Source organism: Polyodon spathula, chromosome 18, assembly GCF_017654505.1.
Source record: "Polyodon spathula isolate WHYD16114869_AA chromosome 18, ASM1765450v1, whole genome shotgun sequence".
NCBI classification, from domain to species: Eukaryota; Metazoa; Chordata; class Actinopteri; order Acipenseriformes; family Polyodontidae; genus Polyodon; species Polyodon spathula.
In genome coordinates this window covers 27,353,371-27,368,710 of record NC_054551.1, presented here as the reverse complement: position 1 = coordinate 27,368,710, position 15,340 = coordinate 27,353,371, and positions in this window count along the sequence as shown.

Sequence of the window (15,340 nt, the reverse complement as noted above, 5' to 3'; positions counted from 1 at the left end):
TTCCCCTGTGATTCTGTCCGAAGCTATCAATTAAGGTTCACAAGTCAAACACTGAAAGCTCCAGGTATCAGGAATTATCCATCCAACTTAAATAATGCTCAATCAATAGATGTAAAAATTCATATGACTGACATTCACAAGTACATTTTCAAAATGTAACAATCACCTATTATTTAGGTAGACAATAGGGTATTAGAGAAGCAGCTAAAGAACAAAATAGAAAAAGAAGAGAGATGGAAATAGGATCAAAGCTGTGACCAGCTGTGCACAGGATGAAAACTATAACAAATTTGAGACGTTTATCCCTCCACTAAAGATAAGGCCCAGCTATTCCAATGTATTCTCTGATGCAGATTAAAACATCAGGTGCTTCAAGACCTTAAGACTAGCTTTAAGAAATGTGGCTTAACAGCACAGCACCCCATGTGATTTTGTTAATATCGTCGCTAATATGCTGAAATGTCACAATGCACTGCATTAAATGATGTGGAAAAGACAATCTGGGAAGTCATACATTTTCTGAACCCAAACACTCAGCAAAGTTAGCACCCCAGAGTGGGGATAGGCAAACAAAACTCTTTTCAGTAATGTTATTTTCCCATGTTATTGTTTGTTAAATATAATTCCTGTGATGCACCTGATGCTTCCCATGTGTAGTGCACCTATTTATTGTGATATGTCTCAAACATTTGCTAAAGATTTTTTTACTGGTGCCAAATGACTGAATTCATAATATAAACCAAAACAACGCACAATGGTTTACATAGTTTGACAGTGCTGTTTTTTGTTTGTTTGTTTGTTTGTTTTTTCTGTAGGAACACCACGTTTTTTATTTGACAGTAAACATTCTTTCAAAATATCCAAAATTACATTAAATATAGGTCACGTCAGTGTTAATAAATAAATGAATACCCAAATAATGCAACATAAACCTACAGTAATATACAATAAACAGATGAAAACAACTATAGAATTCTAATACAAAAAGCAAGCACTGCATTCAAAGCAGCAAAAATGGTGCCTCCTGGTAGAATGATAGAGACAGACATGGCATTGTGTTAAAATCGCCATGACCACCTGTATGGATATTAATATGCATAGATGGTGCACTACTATTTCATTGAGTTTCAGTTTTTTCACATCTCAATAAGTGACCCACAGCTCATTATTCCATTAATTATATTTCTCAAAGGTCTAATAAATCCAGGATATGCTGTTGCAGTCTTAATAGGTTCCATTTTAATTACTCCGTTTTGTTTAAAAGCTTTTTTTTTCTGATTTATTCTCTTTAAGCATGTGGTAAATAAAGCAAACCCTCTGGGTTTCTCTGTCTAACCGTAGCCGTTGGCTCACGTAAATGCAAATGTATCTGATGATCTGTAAAGAACCGTTACAAAAAGTTATTGTTTGGGGAAACAGCACAATTATTCAGATAACCCAGACAGAAAGAGTGCAGTCTATGTTAATAGTCTCAGTAAAGGTAAGCTTAAATACCACTACTCTACTGTATACTAAACCTGCTAGGCGTGAGTCATTGATCCACTTAAAAAGTACTAAACACAATTAATTTGTGTGAATTTTACTCCAAGTCTTATTTACACAATTAAATGATATATCATATATAATATATATATATATATATATATATATATATAATATATATATATATATTGATATTAAATATGAGAAATTATTATATATATATCTATATATTATATATATATATATTATATATCTACAGCAATATTTTTTGTTTAGTAACCCTAGGATCTGTTTCAGAAAACACTTGTCCAGTGTTTAATGGTTGCTTTAAATGACTGAAACTGTACAACACAGAACGCAGTTAGTAAAACAATGGCATTCACTCTTCTTCCAGAATATACAGATACACACAACCCCCTTGGTTTATCGCAGGTGTCAGTGTCCAATATAAATCCACTGTATAACGAGGGCAGTGATAGATTTGGACGCACATTGAAAAAATAAGCTGACGACTAATGTAACTGTAATATGCATTTAATGCACTTAATTATTGCTTTACAGATTTAGTGACTGCAGGGTAAACAGTAAAAATCACAAATTATATACTGCACTGGTTGTAACTGCTGTATTGCTAAACAAACTGGCATGAGCAAATCAAAAGTAAAAAAAAATAAAAAAATCAGTGACTTGCTTTTGTTAAATACGGTAACATAGCCTATGACAGTTCAACTGTAATTAGTAATGTAATGTAAAAGCATGTACTATCAGGTCGCTATCAGTCCAGGTCTATATATATATATATATATATATATATATATATATATATATATATATATATATATATATATATATATATATATATATATATATATATATATATATATAGTGGCTCTCAAAAGTATTCACCTCCCTTGGACTTTTTCACATTTTATTGTGTTACAACATGGAATCCAAATGGATTTAATTAGGAGTTTTTGCCACTGATCAACACAATAAAAGTCCATAATGTCAAAGTGAAAAATAAAATCTACAAAATTGTTCTACATTAATTACAAATATAAAACAGAAAATAATTGATTGCATAAGTATTCACCCCCTTTGCTATGACACACCTAAATAAGCTCTGGTGCAACCAACTGTCTTTAGAAGTCACATAATTAGTTGAATGGAGTCCACCTGTGTGCAATTAAGGTATTACAGGTTAAATACACGTTTCTCTGGGAGGTCCCACAGTTGGTTAATACATTTCCTAACAAAAACTACATCATGAAGATGAAGGAACATTCAAAGCAAATCCGGAATAAGGTTCTTCAAAAGTACCAATCAGGGGTAGGATATAAGAACATTTCCAAGGCATTGAATATCCCCCGGAGCACAGTAAAGTCCATTATTAAAAAATGGAGAGAATATGGCACAACTGTGAATCTGTATAGAACAGGCCGTCCTCAAAAACAGAGTATCCGGGCCAGAAGGGCACTAGTCAGGGAGGCCACCAAGAGGCCTATGGCAACTCTAAAGTCTTCCACGGCTGAGCTGGGAGACACTGTGCATACGGTAACAATAGCCTGGGTGCTTCAAAAAACTGGCCTTTATGGGAGAGTGACAAAAAGAAAGCCATTGCTGAAAAAAACTCACATTAAATCTCGGCTAGAGTTTGCCAGAAGGTATGTGGAAGACTCTGAAACCAAGTGGAAGAAGATTCTATGGTCTGATGAGACCAAAATAGATCTCTTTGGCCTCAACGCTAAGTGCTAATTTTGGTGTTTATCGTTGAAGCATGGTGATGGCAGCATCAGGGCCTGGAAAGCTTGTGAAGATAGCGGGCAAAATGGATGCAGCAAAGTACAGAGAAATCCTGGAGGAAAACCTGCTGAAGTCTGCAAGAGACCTGGGACTTGGGAGAAGATTCATCTTCCAGCAGGACAATGACCCCAAACATACAGCCAAAGCCACACTGGAGTAGCTTAAAAACAAAAAGGTTAATGTCCTGCAGTTGCCCCGTCAAAGCTCGGACCTCAATCCAATTGAGAATATGTGGGAAGAGTTGAAAATTGCTGTTCACCAAAGGTCCCCATCCAACTTGATGGAGATTGAGCAATTTTGCAAAGAAGAATGGACAAAAATTGCAGTGTCCAGATGTGCAAAGCTGGTAGAGACTTATCCAAATAGACTCATGGCTGTAATTGCTGCCAAAGGTGCCTCTACCAAATATTGACTTTAGGAGGTGAATACCTATGCAATCAATTATTTTCTGTTTTGTATTTGCAATTAATTTAGAACAATTTATAGATTTTATTTTTCACTTTGACATTATGGACTTTTTTGTGTTGATCAGTGGCAAAAATTCCTATTTAAATCCATTTTGATTTCATATTGTAACACAATAAAATGTGGAAAAGTCCAAGGGGGGGGGTGTGTGTGTGAAAATATTTATGTTTTACTGGTAAACAGCTTAGCTGTCCAGTGTGTAGTTAGGATGGAGTAAGTTCAATTAGTGCTCCTTGTGGGAGTTAGGTTTTCGTTTTGATTTTTTTTGTTCTGTTAAATTAATAAAAACGTCACGAAAGTGCTAAAAAGGGGCTATGTACCTTGAAAACAACAATATAAACAGCTGTTTCCCATTGTATTTGATGCATCTGCACACACTGAATGAGAAACAAAATGCGATGGGTGTAAGGAGGTGGGAGATGACAAGACTTTAGCATTTCCATTGCTATGGTGAAAGTAATTGGCTTCGGGAACAGAATATAGGAAGGTTAGGTGGGTGGGTAAGCGGGAAACAAATGTGTACCTTTGCTGTGATAATGAACTACACCAAGTTATCTGTGTCTTTGGCACTTTCTCTACTTGCACATTGTGAATAATCTCTTGCAGAACTGCATAATACATTTTGTGGGACTTTTTTATGCAAGCTCAGCACCTCGCAGTAAAAACTACAGCCAAAATGTTATCTATAAAATGAAATGCTTGGCATGTCTGATTTTTCAGCAGTAGAATACAAAGGCTTGTTTCTTGCTGTGCTTTGGAAAGTAATCTATTTTTTTTTAAAAAAAATATTAATTATATTTTTGTTACTAAATACATGTAAAACAAAGTTACTATGGGTACCACGCTGCTCTTCCCATACTTTTTTTTTTTAATGGTTTCCTTTAGATTAAATGACATTAAGGCATCATCTACCTCCATTAGAAAAGACAAAGCTTCCAGTTTAACCCTAATGCTAACCCTAACCCTAACCCTAAACAAGTTTTAATCTGAAAACAAAATACTTCATTAACAACCGAACAGAGAAGTGCCGGGACTTTGAAAGTCAAGGCCGCAGCCTCTTGACCATACAAGCATGTATAGTTTCAACGTGAATATAAAATACCTTATTAGAGTACCTTAATAGACTGTGAAATCCCACATATTCTGCAGGTCAAGGTAGATTTCCCTGTAGACTTTAGATGCATAGGATTACCATGTAAAAATGAAAAAAAAGGAAATTCAACAACAAGCAACAACTTGTCTAGCACGAGTAAAGAGCCACTACCCACTCCAAAATGTATTTATTTCTCCTTTTATGTTGTCTTTCTGAGCTGTCTATATTGTTTATATAACCCATTCCATCTCCAATGTTCCTTACAGCAGTCCACAAGAGCAAAAATTCGTCTTAACATTAATAGTGGTAACTCCCAAATATTTACAACCAGCTCTAGCCTCTCTGAAACAAATGACGCAAACTATATTTTTAACTGTTGTACATTAACATTAATACATAATAATATAAATAAGCTTTGTTTCCTCATTGTTTCTGCTGCTGGCTGTTCCAGCATAAACAAGCCCAGCAAAGACAAAGTGACCCTGGCCTAAGCAGCATTGTTACTCCATTAATCAACCAATAGGAGGTAACACAAATAGAGAAGGAGAGGTTGGCAAGAGCTAAACCTTGGCCCAATGCATGAGGCACCTCATTCATCAAAATGACTATTTAGAACAACAGTCTCTTACTGCACAAATGAGCTTCCTCAACATTGAGGACATTCTGTGATGGAGTGGGTGAGCTTTGAGGAAGAACATACAATCATTGCAGGTTCTTATCTCGCTTGATATTGATATCTATTTGCAGAAAGGGCCAGGAGATATATAGCTAAAGACTGGTAGAAGGAAGGACCAGGACAGATTGTCTAAAAGGGGGGCTTCCTTGTTAAATCACACTTTTATTTTTTGACGGATGTATTCCTGTGATCTTGTCAGCTTTTTGGCTCAGTAAACTTCCATTCTTTTTTTAGGAGGCTTCACAATGATTAAGGTCTAAGACAACAGTAATACATGGCATGCCCTTCAGACCGGACAGTGCTGACTTAATGTGCTCTGCCAAATGCTTGCTACTTTCTTTTTATTTTTATAAGTCAATAGATTCTGGGACAGGTCTACACTAGTTCAACAGATGTTCTAATCTTGTGATATAATAATAATCTGCTGGCTCTGGGACAAATTTATAAAATATACAAGGCAAATCAGTGAATATGCCCTTTTGTTATTATTAATATAATACAGATTAATACAGAACCAGTGAGGAACTCGCCTTTTATATTTCTACTAAGTAACAAGACCTTTATCATAAACCATCCACTTACTAGGCCTGCATTGATCCTACCTTTACATTTCATTAAAATGTTTCTTTCTATATTAATTTTGATAGTGCCCATCTTTAATAATGTGTCCCATGTGTGAAGCAATTTAAAATCCCACTTCTTTTTTTCCCACCCAGTCACTTTGTAACCATCATCAGAATCATAGAGAGGTGTATCTTCATTTGGAGTCCCCCCTCCCCACTTCCAAATCATTCATCTAATGAATTTCATGCTCAAATACCATGAATACTCTATAGAGGTAGGACCAAACAGTTGACTAATGAATTAGTTAAATAGAAGTGTGACAGTCAACCTCAGAAATGTATAGTCGACTAATTGCATGTCAGGTGATTGTAAAGTACAGTTGCGGTTAAATAAATTAAAAAGAATATTAATACAAGGTTTAAAAAAATTCCAATCAGTTTTAAAATATAGTGAGCAATCAGCAAAGTGTTAAAACATGTGAAACAATACATTCACAAAGCACCCGACATTATCAAATACATGATTTCTTAATATATCAAAATATTCGGCGACTTTTACCTCAACTATTCAAATCCGTCAAACTAGCAAGTCGTTCAACCCTTAATACTCTACCCAATTCTACACTACCAATATAATACATGATCAACATATGTTATTTTCATTTACTTCATTCACAATCACGTTTACAAGGTTTTTGGTGTTAGAGCTTTCTCTATTCCAGATAATATTACCCAACTCACTTTACTATCATCATGTGTGATCATGAAAGCAATTTTATAGTTTCTTTTTTCTTTTTTTTTTATTGACATTATTCTATTGCTATTATGAATTACTAAAGTATGCATGTGCTTAAGCACTTATCAATATTCACGTTCTTGAACCGCTGGGATCCCCAAATATTTTTTTGCTATTATGAATCATGTATCTTTCTGCCGCTTCTGTTGGGTCAGTTTTAATTAAAGGGATCAGTACCTCTGTGGTTTATTTGAGAGCAGGACACCTGTCTCAATATTTAATGTGCACATTAGAGAGTTAAGGTTAGGCAGATGCAATGCCTTGTCTCCGGCTTTGTTTTCATTGAGTTTGTCATTTACTAGCAGTACAGTGACAAGTGATGGATCACCTCTAATGTAAAAAGCATGCTACATTACATCTTTCAATCCCGTTTTTTCTGAAAACCCCTAAATCATTCTGCCTATTTTAAAAAGACTAATCAATGTGTTATATTAGATGTACACGACAACTCCACAGCATTCTTGATTAAGATGCTGACTCCCTCTGCCAGCACAGCAGCCGGTTCAAATAATGTCCTCACTTACAGGACAGCAGAGGCTAAATTATTCAATTATTTTAACTTTTTTTGTCATGCTTTTAGATGGTTATATATTGACACTCTCCTCTTTTCTTGTATTTTTAGATGCTAGTGAGGGTGTGACAATTCTTTTGTGCTTCAGAAATATTAGTGTCATGTGAAATTCTCTTTAGATTCAAATGTTAATAAATGACACCATAACTCTCACCTAAAATCATATTGTTTTGCCTTCCCAACTGTGCCCTCTGGGTTTAAATGTCAAGTTATTTATTGGACATGCACTCTTTACTAGATATATGAAATTGTTATCTAGTTCCTTTTCATTTTTTACTTTACCACCCGACCCTGGAAAATGTGTTTCTGTAATGGCCAGTAGAATTATTTAAAACTTGGAATGCACTTTAATATTTTGCCAGTTTTGTAATGTTACTCAAAAAAGCTTTACTATAACACAGTACCTTCTCTTTATTATTATTATTATTATTATTATTATTATTATTATTATTATTATTATTATTATTATTATTAATTATTAATAATAAACTTTATTTTGTATAGCTCCCTTAAAAGCAGTCATCTCAGAGCGCTTCACAATTAATAGTACTGCAATAAATAAACAGATTATGCATAAAAGAAACACAAGGAGTTAAAACAATCATAAAAATCATAAAAACGTCTTTCTAAAAAAGTAAGTCTATAAATTAACTTTAAAAACACTCTAGGTGTACAGTCATATTTGTCATAGTGTTTTGCTGTTTATTGAGCTGCCTTTAATTTATTTATATATTTGTCATTCAAGCATTTTTACACTACTTGCGTGGATGTTTGAAGCAAGTTTGATGTAATGGGAGAGAACATGATTTTATGCATGCCATTTGCAACATGCCATTGAAGATTTTTATGAAAAGTCATATTGTCCGGAAAAGTCATATTGTTAGAAAATGTCCGGTAACAGTTTATTTTAAGTGGTAGTAAATTTGCACATTAATTATCCAGGAAATTACACAATGTACTGTTATTAGTTGCGTAGTACATGTAGTGTCAAATGACCTGTATTTTTATCCAGACAATTGCAGGAATGCTTGGTATTGTTATTTAGAAGAAAACCTATGGAAGCTAGTTTAACATTAAATTAACATTATGACTGACTTTCAAAGAGAATAATTTAAACATCCCATCACATTTTCAGATGAGGAGGATAAATACAGATAGGGGCTGGTCAGGAACTTTAGCAGGGTTATAAAAGCTCACACACACACACATTCAGCTGAAGTAGGCGTTCATTTGAAGCTTTGTGACAGATTGCAATCAAGGGGAATTGTAAAATGTAAATAGGACCTGTTGAAACCTTTTGACATTTACTATATTTGTCTCAAAGCAGCAGTAAGCCACCTTCACAATTTAATTACATCAGTTAGCACTTCATATTTGCAATTTACATTTGAAGCTGCAAAACCTCCTGTGGATTACTAATAGCACTATGTAACACAATTTTTGTTCCTGGGTAGTAAGTGTTATTTCCTAATTGCTTATGCCTCAAAAGTATAGAAATGGCTATTATTCCCCACAAACTTTGCTTTTGTGACCAGGACAGTGATATTTCAAAATATCACTATTTCCAATGGGGGAAAATGGGCAAATGTGTGTCTTTTCGTTCACATAAAGTCAGAAAAAAACAACATATGAATCCAAATTAACATGTATTTATACTAAAGTAATACAAAGATGACTACAAAAGATTTAGAAGCGAGTAGTTTTTCGAGATTTACAATTATACTGTATTTACAGTATAATTGTAAATCTCGAAAAACTACTCGCTTCTAAATCTTTTGTTACACAGTGTAGTGACAGCAAAATGTATTTGCCAGAGTCCACTCAAACAGTACATGCTCTGTCTGGACTCTGGACAGAGAAATGGGTTAATAATAGGAATCCAAGCCTGCATCAAATTGATAGACCTCATCACAAATGCCTTCCTGACATTATAATTACCTGAACTTTGGAGATGTTGACCCCTTTTTCTCAGATTTCGAGTTATGAATGCATGACAGACAACTCACTGGCTGCATTAAAATGAGAAGATTGAAGTTGAATTTTTCCAATAAAAAAAAAAAAAAAAAAAAAACAATCAAATTGAATCCCAAATATCTGCCCCCCAAACTCAAGTTGAACACCTCTAGTTATGAGTTGAAATAATAATAGCTGTTATCAGGTAGAAAGATGTAATTGTCCATGGTTGGCTGAAATCTGATACTTAATGCTTTATAAATGCACTTGATCTCCATTCATTCCAGTCTGATACAGTACTGATACTGTTTTCTTCCCAGCGCACTCTCCTGAACAAAGTATTACTCAGGTCTTTGCTCTTATCTTTCTGCAATGTTTGTGTTTTTTTTTTTTTTTTTTAATATAGATTACTGGAATAAAAATATAAAGTTTTATTTGGAAAATTATTATTATTATTATTATTATTATTATTATTATTATTATTATTATTATTATTATTATTATTATTATGCTAAACACGTTTATTTTTTTTCATAAAAGTAGTCTATTTATTAACGATAGGTCTTGGGTAATAAAGGTGATCAAAACTATTTTTTATTAGGATCTAGGATTATTCTACACTCAAAGAAATAATCCTCCAGATCCTAATATGTGAGTTTCACCCATTATGTTTGCATTCTCTTGTGCTGGCAAATTTGAAGTCACTGTGTATGCGTGTGTCACAAAGATGTCTGGTGCATGACATCAAAAGGCCTGGAAGATACAGGCACTCAGACAGCACTGTGGTATGAAACGCGCTGCTTGCGCTTTTATTCAATAAACAGAAAATAAAAGATTGAACACGACAAAATCCAGAACCAAACCACAGTAACCAAAACAGACAAACAACATGAACAGACGAAACAAAACAGACACTAACAAACAAGTATCGTCGTGATTTAATTCAGCACATCTAGCAATTGTAATTATTATTCTCTTAAAGATTACTTCTGACTTTCTCTCCCGTTCTCTCCACACTGAACACTCGACCCTGAGTGAGTGCTTCATGCCTCTATATATACATTGTGCCGGGATTCAATTACTAATTAATTATTCCCTTGAGTCCCAGCATGTGAACTAATTTATGCAACCCCCATGCTCACATACTATTACATATTTTATATGCACGTGAAGTGATTGTGCCTAAATACAACTATATATTTTAAATTACTTGTGCTACACAGACCCAATTATATCCTGTGCACACACATACACACACACACACACACATATATATATATATATACACACACACACACACACACACACACACACACACACACACACACACACACACACACAAATAAACACATCACATGTAACATATAACACAAAATACACAGGAGCAGGGAACACTGTTATTTAGTTCCTGTTTAAGGATGAATCAAATAGTGCCCTTCATCTCTGCAGAATTGAAAGCTTGGAAAACCAATCAAAATGCCTTCCCAGCTTTACAAAAATCAACTAAAAGTAAACAAGCTTTTGAAAATAAAACAATTGTAGTCATCTGTCAGGTTCCACTGTTCACTTTGCTCAGAGTTCAAATTCCCATTGCCCGTGCTCCCCAAAGATTAGTTTTCTCTAAATCCGACAATGGTTACATTATAAAGCTGCAGCTGTGTGAAAGCTAAATTAAAGTTCTACTGATACTTATTTCCCACAGAGCTGTTGTAGTCATTTTTTAAACATTATAACCTGTATCAAATTTTAATTTGTTAAAATTAATAATACTGTAGCGTTTTCGGTCCTAGCGAAATGGTGGAATCAAGCGAAGGGACGATAATCAATTTTCGGGGCAGGTCAAGACCCATATTTATTCAGAAGTAATAAAGTGACATTAAAGTGGTCAGATAAGGGAGATTGGAGAACACACACACACACACACACACACACAAGACTGAGGCTGGTTCCTCTCAGTCTACTCTGATTCCTCTCTAGCCCTGGGGTTCTCCCCTCTTTGCCTCTCTGGTGTACTCCGGCAGTGGTCTTATTGTCCACCTCACTCTTATCTGCCAGTCACGTCCCGACTGTTCTTCCCTCTCTGTCCATTACCACTTGCAACCTTAGGTTACTTTCCCCATTTAATGGTCTTTTAATGTTTGTTTATTTTTGTTGTGTTATTTCTTTCTACTCTTGTCCAATTGCTACCCCCGCCACGATGCGGAGCCCCCTTTTATCACCTTGTAGGCCCCTCCCCCAGTGGTCCCCTGCGCCATTAGGGGCGCTGTTCTGGTGTCACCCCACTATTGGAACGCCTGTTCCTCTTTGATTCCGCGAGCCCCCACAACTATCATTTTAGGCATGTTTACACTCTCCTTTTTTAAGAATACTCAGTTATATTTATTTTGCAAAAAAGGTAAAGGTGAGTTCCAGATGGCATGTTAATTTGCTGTACATTCTTCTTCCTGGGGATAATGCAGATCTAAGCCATCTACCAACACTCCAGCATGTTGGAGTGTTCTGTGGTGTGAGCCCCTATCTGCTTCAAAAGCAGAAGACATCAAAGATCCCAAGACCGTATTAAAACGTGTCTTAGCCCCTGCTGTTAAAGTGGAATGAGCATGAAGCCTGTTTGGATACAATCATGCTATAAGAACTGTTATATATTAGCAAGTAAATAAAAACAAGATGACACAGACTGCATTGGTTAGAAATAACATATATAAGATCGGTCATGTGGGAGTCAGAACAATGCACCTGGATCAAGTAGAAATAATTAACTACAGCAAAGTCAACAACTTTCTATTGAAAACTAAGTAGATTGTGAATCTTCCAATAGTATAATAGCAGCATCAGAAATAAAATAGTAGGTGTATATGGACTTCAGCTACAGTGAAAGCACATCCCATTTTGATAAATACTTGTTAAGCTGACAAACTTGATGCACTGTAAACTGCAAGTTAGCTATGGATACAACACCTGTTCTTTTACTGTTCAAATACAATACTTTTGCCAATTTCACTGCCACATATATAAAAAAAGCTAGTCTCCCTGCTAAACCGTCATAATACTGAAATACTGTAGTATGATGATATTCCAATCTTTCTTCTTCTTATATATATATATATTATATATATATATATATATATATATATATATATATATATATATTTTTTTAATTTTGCAACCAAACAACAATAATTGCATAAACACCACTTACAGGTAAAGAAAAAAAAAAGTTGTGGCATATACATTACCTGTATGGATTCCTAATGTAAGATATTGGCCATATTTTAAAGTAAAGAAGGCAGCAAGTAGACAAATAATGGCATTAATATACATGCACCACATAGTTTATGATGACTGTTTGAAGTATTATGGATGACTGAAGTAACTGATTAAAACTTAAATATTTATCTTGTACCATGCCTCCAGAGTTATTTAATCTTAGTTTTGAAACATTCATGTTAAGTAAGGCAAGTGTTGTTTTGTCACAGAAGCTTAGAGCACCAGGCCCTATGCACTTTGTATGAATGTCAAGGTGTGATCTAATTGCAGTTAATCCCATTAAACATTCACCCTCTTAAATGCCTCATAACAATCTAATCTTGCTAAAGATAAAGATAAAAATGTTAGTCTGTTCCTGATAAAATGATGGTGGGGCCAGAGGTGAGGTTTGATATATAGTATCTTAATCAAAACTCCTTAATATTTAGATTTCAGTTTTCAAATCAAAGAGCAAGAAGCACATTTATTTCAATTTTTTTTTGTCCTGTTTGCAATCTGCATTTGTCCTTTTTACAGTTTTGTCTTCCTATGAGTAGTGCTTGCTTTTACATACGCAGTACACAGTTAAAACATTATATTTTAAACTCAATTTCAATTGGATAGATTTTTGGCCCAAAGCATTTTGACACAAATATGAAGTACATGGGAGGCAGCGTTAGTTAGAAGTGAGAATGTCATGTTCTCTAAAGCATTAAGTGGGGACTGACATGAGGAGGAAAAATTATCATTAAAATCCTGTTAACATGATAAGCATGTCAACAGGCTTTGTCTCTGCTCTCTTGTGTTGCTGACTCAGGATAGTTATCATTGTGGTTGTTTTTTTTTTTCTCACATATTTGCTTGGTTGTATACAAATAGTGTGTTCATAGTTAATAGTGTTAATAGTTTAGAGTCCTCAGTGACAGAGGCCATGCACATTTAAAATGTATTTTGCTCCATTTTCCTAATAGGAGAATGGGCTTATTATCACCTTTCAACTTGCTGTAGTTTAGAATATTTCTTTCAATGAGTATGCTATACCATAAATCTGCACAGATTGGAATGAAGTGCCAGCACTGGTGACTACATGCCTACTTCAAGCACTACAGAAGCAATGCTGTCCATGTCCTGGAGCTCTCTGCAGTTCTTGTCCAGTCTTGCTTTTCTGACACTGTTAGCCCTTAGCCTGTACTATGATACCCAACTACCTTCCTAGGCTCTGCTGACCTGACTGTGTTATATATCATGGCAGGGCAGTATCACTTGCAACATATAGGTCCACTTGGGACTTATTAGTTAGATGTGAGCGTGTAAGAGTGAGCACAAAGGGACAAGACTGCTGTAACAGGTCCCAACGAAAAGCTATAAATTAAGTTAATTTGCTCAGAAAGGGTATTGAATGTACTGTGGGACCCTAAATGATGAGACCTGACAGCTGTTTTTTGTAAAAAAAAATAAAATGGACAGCCCACAGCTGGTTGTGTGTTTGTATTTCGATAAATAGGGGATGAAGAAACACTGCAGGGACTTGGGGAGTCTTTATTAGGCACTGCTGACAGTGATGTATTACACTCCTGTAGCTGGCCCAAAGTGCTGATATCATACCCACTCCACAACCCACTGCTTCTCCCTCCTCTAGATTTGAAAGAGTGTAAATTAAGGGCAATAGCAACTGCATCAAACTACCATGACTTCTTAATGTGAATCAAAATATTGTGCTGCAGGCATAAATAGCTACAGTGGTTTTGCAGCATGGATGGATCTACAGCTATGGCCACAAGTCTTGCATCACCCTACAGAATTAACACATTTCGCTTCATAAAGTTGAATGAAGCCTGCTGAATAATGTTACATTAACATATTGAATTACATACCACTTTGTCCATATTCTTAATGAAGAACTGATAGAAATTGAAAAATGTGACATTTCAAAATCTAACATAGTCATTGATAAATGAAATGGTAGCTGTATTAGTCCAGAGATGATAGACAAAGAGAAGGAGAAGTGATTCCTTTTATTGGACTAACTAAATAATAATTATTCACAAGCTTTCAAGACCTCAAAGGTCTCTTCTTCAGCTGAAAGTAGGAAAGAGATTGATATATACATTATCTCTCTTTTTTGTTTATGTGGAAATTTTGCACAAATGAAGGCTGACTAAAACTAAAGCATCAGATTTGTAAACAGCAGAATAGTTTTCTGTTTCACTTTTCGTTTACAAAATGTGTTTGCCTGTACATATTCAACAGTGTTTTTTTTTTTTTAAACTGCTTAAAAAAGAATGCTGTTAAGCTTAAATTGCTTTGTGAAATAGATGGCATCGTTCAATGAGGGATTCAGCAGGCTTACAGTCGTGCCACAAACAGTAAAGTTCAAAAGACAGGTAAAAAAAATAAAATAAAAAGTACGCTTTTTTGTATTTATGGCATTGTTGTTTGGGTGACTTGAAACTAAATGTTTTATTTATTTATGTATTTAAAATATATACTGTTCCTCAAAAGTAACCATCTATGTGTTTCATACAGATGGAAAAAGATGATAAAACACCACTATACTGTTGTGCTGTAGTTTTTAAAATACATTTAAATAAATGTTTTGTTAAAATTGACTGGAGATACTGTAATTATATAACTAAAGAATGAAAACGTTTGAATTTATTGCAAACATAGGAGGTTGTGTGTGTGTGTTTTT